We start from the raw sequence: 19151 nt of genomic DNA, 5'->3' as shown, positions 1-19151 counted from the left end.
AGATGAATATTGATGTGGACCTGTAAGATCCTGGGGCGGGAGGGAGAGGAATGAAACAATGCAGGGAATAGAAAGCATTTAGAGAAGAGTTTCACGATGTCTCAGCTGATGATCATTCAGCCGGGTTTTGTACTATGGGGAAATCAACATGTTCTAGGACTTTACAGGAAAGCTGGAGCTGTATTATTTTTCTTTAATTTATCTGTTCTGTATTTCTTGCCCAGTTTTCAGCTCTAGCCTTCAGTTATCTCATGCCACTTTTGCCTTTGTATTGCCTATGTTATTCATTCAAAATATAAACCAACCCTATGACTTTATTATGTTTAATCACATGATTAAGGCAAGGAGGACTTGGACTTAAATATGTACAACCCCAAAACACCATAGGGCAGTTAAAATACTTTGAGGTTGCATTTTTCCTGGATTGATTATTCAGACGGCTGCGGTTCCTTATAATTGCATATAACGGGACCACCTATATGGTTGGCAGAGTTTCTCTGGAGCAGCTCATCTTCTGGACTTCTCCAGAAGTGCAAGTTTATAAATGAACAAGAGGACGTTATTGATTGTAGGAGTCTTCAGACTGCAATTAGCCATTGCTTAAGAGATGTGCAGGTTTAACTAATAGTGTAGGTATGTTTGAGGGGCAGTGGGAAGGGAATGGGCACTGTTAAAAGCAGTCCTGACTGGGACAGTAAGAAACGTGGTGGTCACGTAGGGTTAGAGAGAATTAGCAAGTGGTATAAATGGGACTTAAAATTTTGTACAACAAAGAAAGAGGTGCTCAGAATTGAACTCTGGAGTCAAGTGTTGTTAGGGCAAGAGAGTATCTTTTTCAAAATGCCGAGTTTATAGAACTTGGATAAAAATTAACTAAAGATAAAAGCTTTCTGGGTGCTTTTTTCTCTTTTCAAAGACTGAAATGTGTGAAAATGATGGGAGTATAGCTGGACAAAGTAATGGAATCATTTGTTTCTTTCTCCCCTTCTTCCCCATTGGCATCTAAGTCAGACATACAAAAAATTAGAAAAAATATGAAGTTGTCTTAATAACTTTATTTCTGATAGTGACCAGTTATCTTTGAGGTACAGGCTTCCTCCTTAAAGGAACACTGCTGGAAGGCTATATACAAGTTCCCAGTATAGAATCCAAATTGAATTAAAGTGCCCTTCTGAGCTGGGATCTGTCCCTGAAAGATAGAATAAATGGAATAAAATAACATCATGCAGCTTAAATTCATCTTGCTGTATCTCAGCTCCAGGAAGTTAGTGGATGGTATGACCTCAGAGAGGTTCATCTCACTGCTAAAGGGAATTGTTCATCTGAGTGAGAGCAGCCAGAACAAAACAAGCAAACAAAAAAGGGAAAAAAATGCTGCTTCTGATCCTAAACCAAACTGGAAAGGACCAAAACTCACTCTCTGAGCCTGATGCAGATGCTAATAAAATCATATATTCTGCAACCAACATGATTGGGAGCAGGTTCAGATTTTATTTCTCTTTTTTATTTTTAAGAGGTCTCTTTATATTGCTTGATAATGACATGAACGTTCAAAATGTTCAATATTTTTATAAGTTAAGGAGGAAAATATGCCTGCTTGGAGCCTTTCCCTCTTTCCCGGGAGCTGAATGGGGCTGCTGTGTGTAACTAAGAATACAGTTTTGATCGGCAATGTTTTGCTGAGTGAAAAAGAAGAAAAATATCCATGGCTTAGCAAATAAATTTTTAAATCTAGTGGAATGGCAATAAAAATGAATATGTCAAAAAGATCTGTGCAGTTGTGGCCAAATAGTCTGTTAAATTTCCATCCTCTACTTTTCCTTAGGACTCTTCTTGTGTCCACCTGTTATAGCCTGACAACATTGCAAACATAGAAAATACTAATGCTTTTTTTTTTAGACTGAGTATAAATTGCAAGTCTAGTAAGTTTTGTCATGCAGCTGTATTGGTAATGTGTGTGTGTACGTAATGCTGTCATTAAAAGCCACAGTGTAGAAGTGTTCCAGTATCAAGTTCTTTATACCATCTTTACTGTGCTTTGCACGTGGTATTATATTTGCATAAACCCTTGTATAACTGTATCTTCCCTAGGGGAACTCTGACATTTCAACTCTTCTGGCATATTCGAAACAGGCAAAATATTCTTTAAATAGACAAGGCCATTTTAAATGGGTATTTTAAATAGACTCTTGTCCATTTAAAATAAAGGCTCTAATAATCTCTTGAGAGTTTTCCCATCAACTACATCCATCTGTAAGAACAGGAGGACTTTATAGTTAAAGTATTGTGCTTTTATGATAGGTAAGAATGGCTGAGAATCTCAACTGTCTTTTGTGAATTCCCCCCACTAAAGCTTTGTCCGTCTGTGCATCTCTCTATGTCTTCCTCAGAAAGTTACAGTGAACTAGGGAGGGTATGATTGTAAAATACTCTTGTTTTTCTTTACTAATTCCCCACTGTAGATGAATATAAACTGCAGAATTCTTGGTGAATTTTAAGTGTCTAAATGTGGAAGGGTGGCTGATATAAAGTGAGACTCTTGTAAGTGTTATAGGTTTCTTTGCTCTATTGAATTCTTTGCTTTCAAGAAAGAAGAAGAAAAAATCCCATGTTATCCCCACCCTGAGAGGATAGAGCTAGTGGGGATTTTTTTCTGTTAGAGCTGAAAAGAGCTCCTGCCCCGAGGACTGTTGGGAATAATGGTGTTTTGGCTGCTAACAATAATGCGTCTTCATCTGAGATACGAGCCTGGGATTTTCACCGACTATTATTAGAAATTCTGTCTTCCCTACATCTCAAATGACTGCTAAGCCGAAGCAACAGGAAACCTACATAACACACATACGTGCTAGTATAGTAAGAATTTTTAATTTTGTAATGGCAGTAATTATGCCATTCCCTACTTGAGTCTTACTTTTAACATTTTATGTTTACTCACAGAGGCCACTGGGCTGTCAAAGAGTGCAGAATAAGGTTATTACTGGTTAAGCTTCATAACAGCTCAAGCAGTTTTATCCGATTAGGATGTGAGAGAGGTTTCTTCAAAGTGCTAAAGAAATAAACCCAGTGTCCTGAATCCCAGTCCCTTGTCCTGCAGAGAAGGAGATGTGACATTACACGATGCACCTGTTGCTTATCATATTAAGCTGGATAGTGTTTTACTCTCATATTCAGAAGCACTCTGCAAGATTCAGCATAATTAGTTAAAAAACATACTACTTTAGCATTATGAGGACATAGTTGATTAATTTTCTAGGTTAGAAGACACAGATGTGTGAGGATAAAAGCCTTGATTGTTAAACAGAAATTGTCTTATGGCTTTGCAAATTATTTCCTTTAAAGCAATCTAGGTAAATGAAGACAGAAATATTGGTTCAATACTTATTCTCTGAAGAACTGAGGTTTCTGTTTTGTTTTGTTTTTGCAACAATGTTAAAAGCTGTCCTAGTGTAATTCTATTGAGCCTAATGAATTGTCGCTGGAGATGAATTTGGTCCTGGTATCTCTGTTTTCACCTGCCAGGAAAAAATGCAAATGTTTTTCAGTTGACTTTACATATTAATCACTCACAAGCAGGAGACAAGCCCTGAAACAACTCTGTCTCCTTTATATGGACTTTCTAATTCAGTTTGTTTTCCTAATGGAGTGAGAGGGAAATCAAGATCATTGCAGTTTTTGTAATGATTTTGAGTCAGTTCAACAGATTTTTATCATGTTTTCCCCCAAACTCAGGAATTTCTTACTGGATTAATCATTGTCTGAGAAAAGGCATAACTTTAAAAGCATATTTGGAGCACTTGGAGAATGGCGAAAGTAAAAACAGGATTCCTTTTGACATTTTTTTAGCTGATTTCCACGTAAAATGTTACTTAGCAAGAAGTTGCGAACATTGTGAGTACTCTGACTTCCAGATAGATGGGGAAATGTCCTGCAGTGGTGCCATGCCTGAATGAGTCGGGCACCTCTGTCGGCACTGGGAGAAGGGACTGGGAGTGCCGACAGGATGGTGGCTGCGCAATGGCACCTCGGGCAAGGCTTCGCTCGCTGGTCCTTCCCACCGGCCATGTGTGAAACATCTCTGGCCCCAGGCACTCGAGAGGTTGCCTGTACCCAGATTATAGGGAAATATGTCTTATTTGAAAAGTGGTTGTCTTCCATCAATACCTACCCATGATCTAAAATTTTCTTTGGAAAGGTTATTTAACTCTACTGTCTCGTGGCTTCCAAATTCAGTGCCGATAACATATAGCTCCTGGAGAGCATTAGTATACAGCTAATTTTTTGAGCCAGCCCTTCTTGGAAATTGGTTTAGAGAGACATTTCTCCATCAGTGGAACATTTCTCTTGAAAGAAAACTTGCCTCTATCAGATACATAGACTTGCAGATCTAGTTGGAATTATTTGTTGGTTTAGTTTGTTCCACAAACATCATGTTATATAATGTAGATTTTTCAGATATCCATATAAGCATTCAAGGGGCGTATTGTAGGCATGGCTTTCTCTTTTAAAAAGAAAGGTTCGTTTCTCTTTCCATGTTGCAATGGAATAATTGGTGGGCTAGCATGAACGAGTCGTGAGCAGCATACATCAGGGCCTCTTGAGTCAAGCTGAAGTCCTTCAAGGCTCAGTTTGTAATTAAAAATGAAAGTATACGCATGGTCCTTAAATTCTGATTAGAAGTCACTTAAAATAATTACAGAAGCGATGAATGCAATTTGAATTATTTTCACCGTGCTAGGCAGCAGCTAATCCTTGTTGGCGAGCAGACATCCCCATAATATATTATTGAAAGTGACAATGTAAAATTTCAGATTGTGCTAAAAAAAAAATCATTACTCAGATAAACAAAAGTAGCCAGACTGTACAGAGCCAATTCTCAGCAATATGTCAGCAGCTATATATTATATATGCTATGTCCACACTATTATAGTGTAACATCATTAATGATATATAGTATAATTAACTTTTTATATATTACCTTGATATGGATCAGTTATGTATTAGATCAACTATATTATATTATTTTATACATACTTTGCATAACTCCTCAGACTTCATTATTGTTCCTAAAGTCCACTTGCAAAGCACCCATGTAATTTTGTTATGTGAGTTTATTTTAAACAGCATTTTTTTTCTCCTCTATGTAATTATTTCTTACTTTTATTTCCTCTGTTATGACTTCTATATTTGTGAGACTGACTAAAGATCAGAGTTGTTTGGGAATGAGGTTAAAAATACAGGGTTGTGCTCACCGTAGTGTTTTGGGGTTGTTTTTTAAAGCCCCTTCTCATTTCCCCCAAAATATTCTGAACAGTAAGATACACATTATGGAGTACAGTCGTCATCTCAAGGCAGCCTTCCATAAAGTATTGACCATTAGTGCACTAGCTGTTCTACTGCATCATTCACATGATTCATCAAGAGCCAGGAAGGAACAGTTTGCTTTTTCTGGCTAGTACACAGTCATCCTTAATGTATTTTCTGAGGTTTAAATTCAGAATATTGCAAGGATTTCAGACAATGCAGTGCCATTAAAATTTTTTGTACTGCCCATGTACTACCCAAAAGCTATAGTTTAAGTCATATATATCTTTACAGTTTCCTATTAAGATTTTGTTGTTGTTGTTTGTTCCCTCCCCCTCTCACTTAGAATCTACTTTGCTTTGGGAATAGATTTGCAGCTTTGTCCTGATCTTGTCGTTGTGTAGGTGGGGAGAGCAGTTCTGCAACCATATTTTGCTTTCATAGGAAACCAGTTTTCACTTCTTCTCTAAGCCTGTGTTCTATTCATGATTTACAAAGAAAATAATTTTTTTAAGTGTCACTTTCTCTTCCTAGCAACAAAAATGAGAGTAGGAACTTTCATGCATGTGCCCACTGTTTTTATTGTTGTTTGTTTGTTTGTTTGTTTGTTTTATACATATATACATATATAGTCACCTTATTTAGATAGGTCAGGATCAGAGGAGGGTTTCTGTTGGAGTGATTTAAAGACTTATATCCATCTCCAGTGGAGATCTGTGCCTCTTCCCAGTAGGAATGTGTTCATCCCCTGGGTCCATATGCACCTCATTCCTCACAGCTGTTGCCTGGTGTGCATTAAGTTAACCCATTTTACTTCATGCGGCAACAGACTAGGAAGGCATGGGCAGGGCCTTAACGAAGGGTGGCAGAGGTAGGATTGTATCTATGCACATGTTCACAGTTCCTGAAACATGTGGAAGGGTTTAAAAATATGTGGATTTTGCTGAATCAAGAACCAAACTGTCCCTGTGAAATCTGCAACATAAAGATGTAAGAGCACACTCTTGCATCTTCTTCCTTGGGAGTTATTTGGTCCACTGTGAGTGACTGGGAAACCCTGTGGTCCATGAGGTGAGCAGCACTCATTACATGTACAGCATGAAATGGAAGCCGTTCAGATCAGCTGATTTACATCTGAAGATCTGTGTGTCAGTCCAGACGTATAGATCAGGAAAGGAGCACATAAGAATAAAATGTGATAATCATTTAATCTGGACATGTTTAAGGTTAGATAGTTTATTACTACCTCTACAATTAAATCAACATGAAAGGGACCAAAAAAATGACTAATTCAATATATTTCACCCAGAACTTGTAGCCATTCATATGCTAGTTTGCATATCTCTGGTTGATCTCAATAGAGAGAAAAATGTACTGCAAATTTGAGTGAATTAAGTCAGGTTACTTTTGGGGTATATTAAGTAGAAATCTGTGTGTTTATTGGTAGACAATGTTATCTATATATTTATGGATCTTTAAATCACTTATGTATTTTTCCAGTCCTTGAAAATATGTGTGTTCAAACTTTCTTGGTAAAACATGTCATAAAAGGCACCAGGAAAAAAAGAGTTAAGCAGGTGTTGGAGCTCTTAGAGATTTATTTTTACAGTTAATCCCTAACTCCTTTTTTTGAGATGACTTGGAAGAAATAGTGAAGCGGGAATCTGACCTGCTTTAATCACTTTATAGCTTTTTTGTTTGTTTGTTTTCCTAAAATGAGGTAGAGATTCCTCTAGTATTCTGTGAATGCTTCGTAATATTCTATTATTTGTTTTGTTTGTATTTGTCTTAGTTTGGGAAGCTTAGGATAATTTTTTTTTTCATTAACTTTCTGAGGCTGCCTACTCCTAGGAAATCCCTGATAAGGTCCCATAAGAACTGTTTCATGACAAACTTATAATTACTTATTCAATGAATTTCTGATGCATGATATAATTAAAAGTATTTTCATTCTTGATTTGTTACAGAAATGAGCTTTGAATGAGTTAGTCAAAGACTGATAATAAACACACATAAAAATGTCCTACATTTGAATGAAATATTAAGACTGAACTGTGAACTTGAAATTTTTTTTTCTTAACTTAATGGGTATAGTACTAAGGGGATCCATCATAGAGCACAGCACCTCAATTTAATAGGCATACAGCATAAGATCAGCTTTGGAAAACTGTCATTCTCAGTTTGTGTCTTTCCCAAGATGTTTCTATTGAATTTTAAAAATGCTAATTTAGAGTTTTAAGTAGAGAATGGCAGAAATATCTCAAAGAAATGCTGGATTGTTGTTGTTGTTGTTGTTGATCATGTTTCTATAGAAGACGTCTTACAGCAGGGAATCATAGATTATTGCCAGATTCTTAAACAACAATTTTCTTGCTGAGTCAAGTTTTAAGCTAAAATCCATGGTGCTGGCTGTATTATGTAACTCCCAATGGAGCAATAAGGAAACAAGGAGAAAAAATTCCACATTCTGTTGTGTCTACCTGCTCCGTCTGACCTCTCGTTCGGCAGCTCATACAAGGTTGCTTCTGTCTGATCCGACTCTCTAAATACTTCCTTCCAAGACTTTCTGCAAATATGTCATTTTTTGCCAAAGGCTTTACCTCAGTCTTTTTTCTCAGTCTTTTTGCCTCCACTGTAGCATCCTACCACCAAGTCACACCTTTCCTTCCCAGAAACTGGAGTTGACATTTACTGGGTAGCTTGGGTTTTCCTGCCAGTCAGGAGTCCACCATTTTTAGGCCATCAGAATGTGGCTGGCACCTCCAAAAAATGAGAAGAACATCTACAAATTATCCCTTATTTCCACTCTTGGAACAGGGATCCCTTCCTAAATCTACTGCCACCAGCAGAATAATTCTTTCTAACAGCTATTGCTGCCATGTACAAGCCAGTTTTGGAGTTTTGCTGATGGCCACAAAATGTGCAACTGTGGTTTGGCTGTTAAGCAAAGCTGGTTAGTCCTAACTAGACCCCACAGCTGGAATGATCTCAGCAGCAATGACCAAGTGTTTCTGCAGATTTTTGGGGGGATCAGGTACTAGACAGGCCTGGTCAAGCCAGCACCAGCAGTAGCACTCAATGAAGCAACCAAAAGGCACTCCAGGACATAGATTTTGGCCCAGTTGTCCCTTCTGGACCATCTGACCTCCAGCATGGTCCTGCTCGGTGGGTCTCATTTGCCCGTCCCTCCATCCTTTTCCCCTCTGCAGGTCCCGAAGGGGGAGGTGTATGCACAAGCGTGTGTGTTTCTGCCTGAGGTCTGGGCTGGCACCTTTTTAGAAGTCTTTCTGCCTCCATTTTAGAGTCTTGAGACCCTAATCCATGCCCATGCCATTTCATTACTGACTTATTTAAAAATATGGTCTGTACTTGTTGGCAGGTGTCTAAGTTTTAATCCAGTGAGGGGGGAAAAAGCATATTTTGTATATTGTGTACTACCAGTAGAGATCACAAGAAAGGAATAGGGAATTAGTGCTTTGCAGTTAGAGATGCTTCAGCAGTGCAGTTCCCCATGACATTATATGCACTAATAGAGCAAAGATACAAATACAAAAATTACTGAGAAGTTGAAAATACTATTCACCATGCACAAAGTTAGCATCTAATATATGCTCAGCTGTCTATGAAAATTAATGAAATGCTGGTTTGAAAGCTGGAAACATATTGTTAGATTATATTTTAATATGGCAGGCGAAGATGAAGTACATTCCATGTAGTGAAATAAACAGAAAATTCTACTGCACTTGTTTGCCAAGCATCCTTGCAAACGTTGCATTTCAGTTGAAGGAGCACAGTGTTTAGACTAACTGAAAAACAGGACTGTGTTTAGCAGGATGCATGGGAATCCAGTATACTGCTTCACCTGGGAGATGCATGCTTATTTCCATATGAGCCAAAATTATAAGGAATTACTGTCAGAGATTTCAGCACATTCTGTTATGTACAGCCTGATTATAAAGTGTGCTAATGGACATCAAATAATATGAGAAGAAAGTAGCTATAATTTTCATGCACATTAACAGCCCTAAAATCAATGACACTAATTGTAATATGTGTTTGGCCAGGAGAGCGTTTAAGCCACTGATGGAGGAGGGAGGCAGGGGACACCATCACATTTTCTTTGGAAAACTGTGTATGTGAGCCTGTACTCTGACTTTCATGCCTCCTCTTGCACTGAAAAGAAATTTCAGCCATTTTTAACCTATTGGCCAATTTCGGTCACATTTGGCAGAAGATTAAAGGTCTTGGAGATAATTAACTTTGTCAAGTGTTGTGCAGCTGTGGCATCTTTCAGTGGCCCCAGTAAAGAAAAGATTAGTATTAGCTCATTAAACACCAGAGAATTCACACTGGAGAAATGTCTTATAAAAGTCCTCCAGATGCTTTGGTGTATCTTGTACCTTTTGAGACACCAAAGACAATCAGTCCCAAGACACTGGTCAGTAGGAAGCCAGATCATTAGTTTCCGTGGAAATGGTATATTTTCAGTGTATTTTTTTAAATGGCTGACTGCTGATTTTATTTGAAAGTGATATTCTTTTCGTAAGTGCTTCTGATTGAACAATATGCATGCCCAACAATTCTTTTCTTCCTTTATAACAAAAGAAAGTTGCTACCTATGTATTTTCTATCTGGAGTCATAACACTGGTTATGATATTATAATTCTGTCTCAGATATTTATATGCAGAACTACTTTCATGAAATTCAGCATTAGGAGGGATAGGGAGAGAAATGAGGAATAATGTGAGATGTTTAGCAAAATCATTTCCGAGTAGGGTGGCTCTTTAACAGTCTCCAAAAGCTGGTAGATGAACTTTAAAGGTTGTGTATGTTTCAGCAAGCACCGGCTATGCTTCAGCAAACCTGAGACTAAGTGACGATAATGTTAAATGCATATTGCCCACTTCTGTAAAAAGTGCAGTCGAAAAAGCCTTCAGAATCATGCTTGCCTAAGGATTTGGGGAAAAGGGTGACTTGTGGGTGGATGAGATTTAAGCGTCATGTAACTAAGCTAAGTGTTCCGAGGCAACTTGAAACCCTTTAAGAAAGGGAATTCACACGGAGAAATCGGTGATAGATACTCTGCTGGAATGTGTAAAGAATAAATATCATTTCCAACTTGACAACTGAATGCTATATGCTGCCTTAAAGACAAAAAAGGAAGAGCAATTGCTATAACGATCTTATATCTCATTGATAAGGTATTGTGGCCTTGTGATATGTGTGTATTTGGGGGGAATTCCTACCTGGGTGCTCAGGTACTTTCATGTCAATGTACTGTTTCCACGTAATTTTCTGTTCTACCTCTCACAAAAGTTGCTGTACAATGATACTTAAATATATTTATTTAAAGAAATAGCAAAGGTAAAAATGGAAGTATGGCCAAGATCTACTATTATTACAGAATTAGATTTTACTGGGGGTGTATTTAATGACTTTTGAGCCTTATCTGGTGTAAAGTATAGGAAAATCTTCAATGATACAGGATGCAGGATTCTTGGAAAATGTCAAGCATTCAGAGTTGTAAATTAAGTTACTTTTCTTCTTTGCCTTCTAAAACACTTTTCAGGAGACCTTGCTTTGATATTTATTTAAGCAGTTTGAAAATAAAGCCTCAGTTCCTGAAAGCACATATGTACGTCAGTAGCTTATGCTTCAAACGGGCAACTTGTGCATATTTTTAACAAGCCTCTGATGTTTTATTAAGTGCTGCCATATTTAAGACTTAAATTCTAAGGGTTAGGCTTCCCTTTCTACGGGAAGATAGCTTGCTATGTCCTGGGTCTTCTGCAGGTTCTCGCTGCATTCATTCTCAAAACAAGTCATCTTTCCTTGCATGTTTTAGGTATATTTAGTGCAATTTAGATCTCCTTGCTTCTGATTTGGGACAGCAAGGCTATTCCTGTAGTATTCAGTTGATAGCTCTTTGTTAGAAATTCACCTATGTTTTCGGTTGCTAGTTAGTGTTTTTCTTTCAAGTCTATCTAGCAGTTCATACTGCTATCAATCCTCAGGCATAGGCCTAGGGAAAAATAACTGTGTTAGCCTGCCTCGAATCAGGCAAGTGAGTATTTCCCAAGTAAAGATAGTTTTCTTGCCACTCAGCTGAAGATGCTTGGAGGCAATGCCTAGGTGTATTCATCTTAAGGTTTTTTTTCCTATTTGTCATCTTTAAATTTTGTTCCGTCATACAATGCAATAGCAAATAGGTAAACTGAGGTATGTAAATATTCAGGAAAAAAATATCTTTCCCACTGTTTATTCCATTCTTAGATTATGCTTCTTCCTTTGAATCTTCCTTAAGAAGCTTTCAAAAATCCATTTAGCCTGACTCAATTTGAAATATAAATAGCAAGTAGGTCACTGTCCCAAATATCGTGTTTGTGACTTTTTAGTGCTTGGACAGCATCCTGTAAATGCCTGGCACACCCGCAGACAAACAAGTCTCTGTGGAATAAGCTGATTTAAACACACATCATGAGATCTACATGTCAGTAATTGCCAGTTTGCACCCTGAAACTCCTGGCTGGCCTAAGATTTTGATTGTTAATGAAGGATTAATGATAAATTTGCATGGAGTAAGTCATGAACATTGTTACCACGTTATAAGATAACTCCTTAGTGTATTCTGCAGTAACGTATTCATCTGGCTGTACCCAAAGGTCTCCCTTTGAGGGAGAGGTCTGAAGTAAATGTGTTATGTTCCAGGCCTTTCATCTCACGATGTCAATGAAGAAGAAAATGCACCAAATTAATTCCTGGAGTTTTAGCAGATGTCAGCTTTGTTGCTGCACTATGACGTGTCTTAACTTGCAAAAAGTACTATCTGGAGTATAAGGTGTAGCCTCTTATCTCACTCATGGCTCTGCATGGTTCAAGATGAGGCCATCACCTCCCTTGGAGTTATAAATCTTGTTTGAGTACATGCATGCTCAACCTGCTTGTGTCATTGCCTATTAACTATGCAGATATATAAAAAGCTTATACTTAGGATTGATAGAAATCAAGAGGTATTTTTATCCAAAATCAGTGGCTAGAAATATCACTGCCAAATTTCTTTAAGTGCAATTTCCATCAAATTTGTATTTTAGCAACAGATATAAATTGTAAAATTTTATAGTGGTTTTCCAAAAATGCTGTGGACTGCCTTATTTAATGATTAAATTATAATACACAATCTATACAGTAAAATTGCATTCTGAGAAAGGTTGAAATTGTTTTAAATATTTGTATAGGAGCTTATATTTTTTTATTATGCTTCTAAGGGAATCTGCCTGTCTTTAATTCCGATTTTTGAATTTGTAAAGATATTACCATTAGTATAGTTTCATTCTTGACTCAGTGATTGGATTTCAGACTAAAGCAGGAAAATGCATCATGTTTCAAAAAAAGTAACTATTTGTGCATCTCCTAATCTCTGTTAAAAGCTGGATTGCCAGACCCAGCACTGTTTTTGTGATAAGCGTTGCTTTTCCAGTTCCCTTGTAATATCTGCAAGGCACATTCAACTGTCTGAAGTAGTTTGCAGGAGTCAAATCTGGGTTTTGTCCTCAGCTCTCTGAAATAAACGGAATGGACATTCAGCACTGCAGGCACAGAGAGTAAGGGGGAACTGCATGCACTAAGTTCAGGAACTGGCAGTTGTTCACTTTTCCAATAGCTTGGCCCAGTTTGCTTCTCATTTTTCAATACAGCAATTAAATTTACTCTCAATTTTCTGATGGTCACTCTGAAATACATGCATGAAGATTTATTATGGTAGTGGAAAAAATGTGACTTTTCCAAAATAGATCCAGTATTTTGCAATGGTGAAACAAAAAGAGATTTCATCATTTTCTTTCTTTGTGACAAATTTTACCCTTGGAATTCTGAAGTTACTTTTTATGCAACATTTTATGTCCCTTGGAAGATGTTATCTTTAACTTTGCCTTATCATTCAAGTAACTATTCTTAGCATCCATAGCTTTGTTCATTTTGCTTATGGTCATATCATTCAGTTAGGGGGAATATGTGTATGTGTACACACAAACACACATGCCCCCCTACCTGCATGCTATCTATGCGTAAAGAGTTGATTCTACAAATTCCTCACAGCAACTATTCCCCAAACATCAAAGGTTTATTTTTTGTTGCAGTAAGTATAAATAGAGTTAGAAATTGAACACTAATTTTGTGCAAGTTACTATAACCTTCACACTCAGAATAACAAGAAGAGTGAGGAAAAAATTGCATGAACAGTGCACCGAGTGAGGATGAACTTGAATTAGATCTTTAACAAGAGCTTACATACCTGTGGTAGATCCACTCGTTAGATGCACTTTCCTCCCTGGGGGACTTGGATTCTTCTTAAACAATGGTTCGCAAGAGGCATAAAGAAGATGACATATAGCATCAACAGCCTTACATTTTAGAAGTATAGTCTATGCTATAGTTCATGCAGAAAAATGGAGAAAGTACATTATCTGCCAGAAGCCATTTCTATTGAGGAACTTTCTTTGCAGTTACTTTTTCTGATCATGTTTCATAACATCATGAAAAGATTTTTTTTTTAAAACAGTGTCAATGTTTGGGACAAGCAAGTGAAGCAAGAAAATGTATAAAATTGTCACTTGACACAGGATTAAATGGAGTCCTTGTTACAGAGCCTAATATCACAATGTGATATGGAAATAGCTTCTGTTTTATGGGGGGGGGGGGTAATTCCTTACCTTTTCCCTCTCTCATTTCTATACACATTTGGTCTGTTGTTAGGGGGAAAGCTTAACTGCTCTGAATTTAGCTTTACCAGCCACTTCAACTTTATTTAATTTTTTAAACTTAATTTAACTTTTCACATCTTCACCTTTTTTTTTAATGCATTTAAGCACTATTTTATGAGTGGTTTTCCTTTTCTTTCCCATCTATGTCAACTAATAAAGCACTTCTAATGTCACCCACTCATTTTCTGCTTTTTGCACTGATGCTTGTTAGGATTCTTTTTAATGATAAGATGTTGCAAAATATCTACCATACTCGAGATCAGAAGCTCAAGAACATGCTTGAAAGATCGTGTGAAAGAAATAATTATCAAATATTTATCACAGAATCACAGAATCGCTGAGGGTGGAAGGGACCTCTGGAGATCATCTAGTCCAACCCACCTGCTCAAGCAGGGTCACCTAGAGCACATTGCACAGGATCACATCCAGGCGTCTTTTGAATATCTCCAGAGAAGGAGACTCCACAACCTCTCGGGGCAACCTGTTCCAGTGCTCTGTCACCCTCACAGTGAAAAAGTATTTCCTCATGTTCAGATGGAAGTGTCTGTGCTTCAGTTTGTGCCCATTGCCTCGCGTCCTGTCGCTCGGCACCACTGAAAAGAGTCTGGTCCCATCCTCTCGACACCCTCCCTTCACATACTTGTACACATTGATAAGATCTCCTCTCAGCCTTCTCTTCTCCAGGCTAAACAGGCCCAGCTCTCTCAGCCTTTCCTCATAGGAGAGATGCTCCAGTCCCCTAATCATCTTTGTGGCCCTTCGCTGGACTTGCTCCAGTAGTGCCACATCCCTCTTGTACTGGGGAGCCCAGAACTGGACACAGTACTCCAGATGTGGCCTCAGCAGGGCTGAGTAGAGGGGGAGGATCACCTCCCTCGACCTGCTGGCAACACTCTTCCTGATGCAGCCCAGGATACCATTGGCCTTCTTGGCCACAAGGGCACATTGCTGCCTCATGCTTAACTTGGTGTCCACCAGCACTCCCAGGTCCTTCTCCGCAGAGCTGCTTTCCAGCAGGTCAGCCCCCAACCTGTACTGGTGCATATATCACTTTTACTGATAGAATTTTTGGCTAAGATGAATGATTTTTTGATTGTTTGATTGAGCTTTAAATAGAAGACCACCAAACCTATATATATGTGTTTGCTTGTCACGTTAAAAAGAAGTCCTGATTCTTAAGGACCTGCTGCAATATAGGAGAGGGTGAACTGGTGAAGAAGTTAGTGAAGTAAACATTTGGTCAATATGGTAGAAAACTTTGAAACTGCATAGCCTAAGTAAGTCTTAGTTTATCCAGGACTGATTGTGGTTTAATTCTAGATATTACACAAGTACTGCATGTAATACAACATAATGCTTTATCTGTATACTAAATTGCCTAATATTTATTTAATTGATATTTGGAAAATTAATCAAGGCTACGCATCTTTAGTCATGTCAGTATTGTAAGGTCAAAGACCTTAAAGATCATCTTCTCCATCCATCTGTCCAAGGTTAGAATCAGCTACACATAGCATATGTAATCCTTAAAATCTCCAGTGTAGACAACTCCATAACCTCCCTAAGACGTAAGCAATGAAAAATATTGCTTCTTACAGTAGTTTTCAGCACCTCCCCCCACCCCAAATGCCCAGCCTAAACCTTCCTTGATGCTTCTGAGATTATTTTTTTTGTACTGCTTATCAGATCAATGCGAAAGGAGGCATGAGGGGTTCCTAAATTAGTGTTCAGCAATTCTGGTCACATCTATTAGTGTTAGAAAGTCTCCACCTGCTCAAGTCCCATTATTCTGCACAGCCAGAATAAACAATGATGATTACAGTGTCAGTGTTTTCTAAATAGGCAGTTTTGCAAAAAATGATTTTCTTTTATTTAAGAAAGATGGCATTTAATGTAATTTTGTCCCTTTAAGTAAACTCTTCTCTAAAACAGATATAATTGCAAAATCATAACTCGGTCTTAAAAAAGACAGGCTCCAAGGACTAGAGACTACATTACCTTTTGGGATCCTCGTATGACACTGCTTAATAGCAATGGAGCTGCATTCCACTATCTAAACTTAGCCCTTTAAGAGTTGCTTTGGTGCAGTCTAAGATAGTCATCTCGGCTTCCTTTGTTGTCAGCAGAAAGAAATAGGTGGAATGAATTGCTTTGAGGCTGTTCCTCACTCTCTGCTAACTATAGAAAAACCCCAGACAACAGTCTCTGAGTGGCCACTACATTTTTTTTTCTTTCGCTAGAGGAAATTTTGTAAAATCAAGCCTATATGTAAAGTTATCACCCTCTGGTGAATCTTGAGAGGGCTCCAGCTGTTCCTCCGATCTCTGTAAAACTCCAGAGCTGCACCAGCTGGTTTCTTTCTTTCTTGAAAGACGACCTTTGCCCAGTCCTGTTGTGCTCAAACTCCCTTCTTTCTCCTTGTCAATCCCTCCTCCATTCATAGGAGTCTTACTGAAGGTCTTACACAAATCGCCGCAGAATTAATGGAAAGTTTCTCTTTGATTTCACAAGGCTCTGAAGAAAGCCTTCTGCTTGCACTCTGACCCTATAGGAGGTTCCCAGGCTTCCCTCTTTTATAGCCAGCTCTCCCCTCCTCTAAATCCGATGATCAGCTTTTGGATCAAACAGCTGCCAAACGCCATGCTGGGCACTAAGTAACTGCTGCTAATTTCAAATTCCATATATAATGAAGCCTGGTACATTTATCCCCCAGCACATGAGATTTGAATTCAGCTTTCTGAAGCATATTAAATGAGAGCAGAAAGTCACTGTAAATTCACAGTTTCTTTCTTTTAATTGTAGTGCAGATAGAGCTTAAAGCTATCACAGATCCTTACTATTTATCTTTTTGATGCATGCCTGGTTTCTCCCATATTCCATTTAACAATAAAAGCAGTTGAGTGTGTTATAGTTGCTCACAAACATGCTGTCTGTGCCAAAACACTTTTTACCCATTTATTGGCATATTTGTTCATGGGAGCACATAAGAGAGGGTGGGATAAAAGGCACTGCAAGGCATAGGCTCTGCTAGCAATAGCAGATTAGAGGTCTCATACAGCAAGTACAAAGAACCGCCTGCAGTAACTTCTCCCTAATGGTGCTGCCTGTTGTTTTAGACCCCTGAGAGCCCAGATCTGCTTTGTGGCATGGAGCTGCCTGTCCCTTCCCAGAGTGCTGCAATGGGAAGCTGTTGCCTCCCTCGTGCAGCTCCCAGTCGTTCTGTCACGTAGCCATTGCCAATGTTTCAAAAATGAGCCTGGGCTGCTATTGCAACGCTCTGCTGTGCCTTCTTCTTGACAGATGGCGTTCAGTTATGCAGCGGGCACAGCTGAAAGTAAGTTGTGGAGGTGTGATTCCGCTGTAAAGCTTTTCCAGCGCTGCTGCTCAGAAAAACTATACTGACGGAAAGTAACAGTTTAAAATTTTATTGATGTACATAAAAGCATTTATTCATCCCCCATTGCACACAAGACTGGAAAGTATCGCTGTGCCTGTGAGCGGCAATTTGTGTTACCTGAGTATCATGAAGCTCCATTGCATGCAAAACTAGACCTGTTGTATCCTGACTTGCCAAGCTGGTATGAGAAACAGATGTAATTTTTTAACAGATTTGACTGGTTTGTATGTTGGGGGTCATTAACTGTCACGCACACTGCAACTTCAAGTGTTTGAGATGCTGTGTAATAGAGGCATGAAAGATTGATGAGGGCAGTGCATGCTTTTTATCTGAGGCAATGAAACGTTGTCAACCTTTCATGCAAAGCATTTGCACAAAAGAAAGGTCAAGTGCCCTGTTACTTGGTAGGGTGTGTGAGCTTGGTGACTACGTCCCACTAACGTAGCTACCTGGCTTTTGCACTGCTCACATCTAGCTCACAACTGACTGGGCGGGGAACATGCACAAGTATCACATGGAAGGAATGGAGGAGCCTTGCCTGATATTTATATGCAGAAAGCTCAGACTTTACACAGTTTTAAGAAAAAACAAACTGTCATAGTCTGGAATCTTAAAGTATTATTGGATTTCTCAGGAGACATACAGGAAGGTCTGTAGGACAGTGACCCTCTTATCACTAAAAATTTTTTTTTTCTTTTTTGATAAACTATCTATTCTTGAAGAAAGCTAAGACTGCAAATATTTTTATTGGGGCCCTATACAGGTTAAGATATTTTTCTATACACACCTCTTCCAACATGAAAATAGAATTTCTGGAGAAACAAAATGTGCCTCTCATGTCAGTCCCCTCACAGTCGTAGACACTGGTATAAAGTTAGGTCCACAGAGGCAAGGCTGTGGCTCCTTAGATAGTGTAAACCTTAGCGTTCCTCCCTAATAAGGGTTATACAGCCAGTTTCATATATTGATATGCTACAAGAAAGCAGGCTAACAACCTATGGCATTTTCATTAGAGCATCTTAAATTTGGAGGCAGATGTTGAAATTTTGCTTAAAAGGTTATAAATTGGCTTGGACTCTCCTCCTTCCTCACACAGACTCTAGCTGGCTTCACTTCTCCACCAATTTTCTTCACTTCTATGATTTCTAATTCTGAGACAGAATGATTGCTTGCTGTCAATGAATGTACTGTAAAAGGTGTCTGCCTCTAAATTGCTTTCAAGCTGATAACTCTTTTTAATAAGCTGTGAAACAGTGTTCAGCATGTTTAATGTTTCTATTATTTTTGTACAAAATTAAAAATCTTTGCCAAGTTTTTTTTTCTTGTTTAAATCTTTTTTACCCCCCAGTCAGTTGATGGGGAGAGACGATTTATGCTACAGGTGCACAGTTCTGAGCACAGCTGTCTCTCTTGCCTTGTCATGAAAGCTTGTCATACAAAACAAAACCACTGCCAACCTAGCCACTAAAGGGAAAATATATATTCACTGATTATTATTTTTGCATGTGTTTTTTCCCTCTGTAAAATAAAAATGCAGGTGTAGAGCTCTATATGCAGTTGGCTCTTGGGCCCCTTTAAGTCTTGTTGTAGAAAATAAAAAACACATATATTTGCCAATGTGTCATTAAAAAAAAAATACCAGATTCAAAAAAAGGCATCAAAGTGACAGTGCCTTCATAAGTCTGGCAAC

Source organism: Apteryx mantelli, chromosome 1 (assembly GCF_036417845.1).
Source record: "Apteryx mantelli isolate bAptMan1 chromosome 1, bAptMan1.hap1, whole genome shotgun sequence".
In the NCBI taxonomy this organism is placed as follows: domain Eukaryota; kingdom Metazoa; phylum Chordata; class Aves; order Apterygiformes; family Apterygidae; genus Apteryx; species Apteryx mantelli.
The sequence above is the reverse complement of the archived record's forward strand: the minus strand, read 5'-3'. Positions refer to the sequence as shown.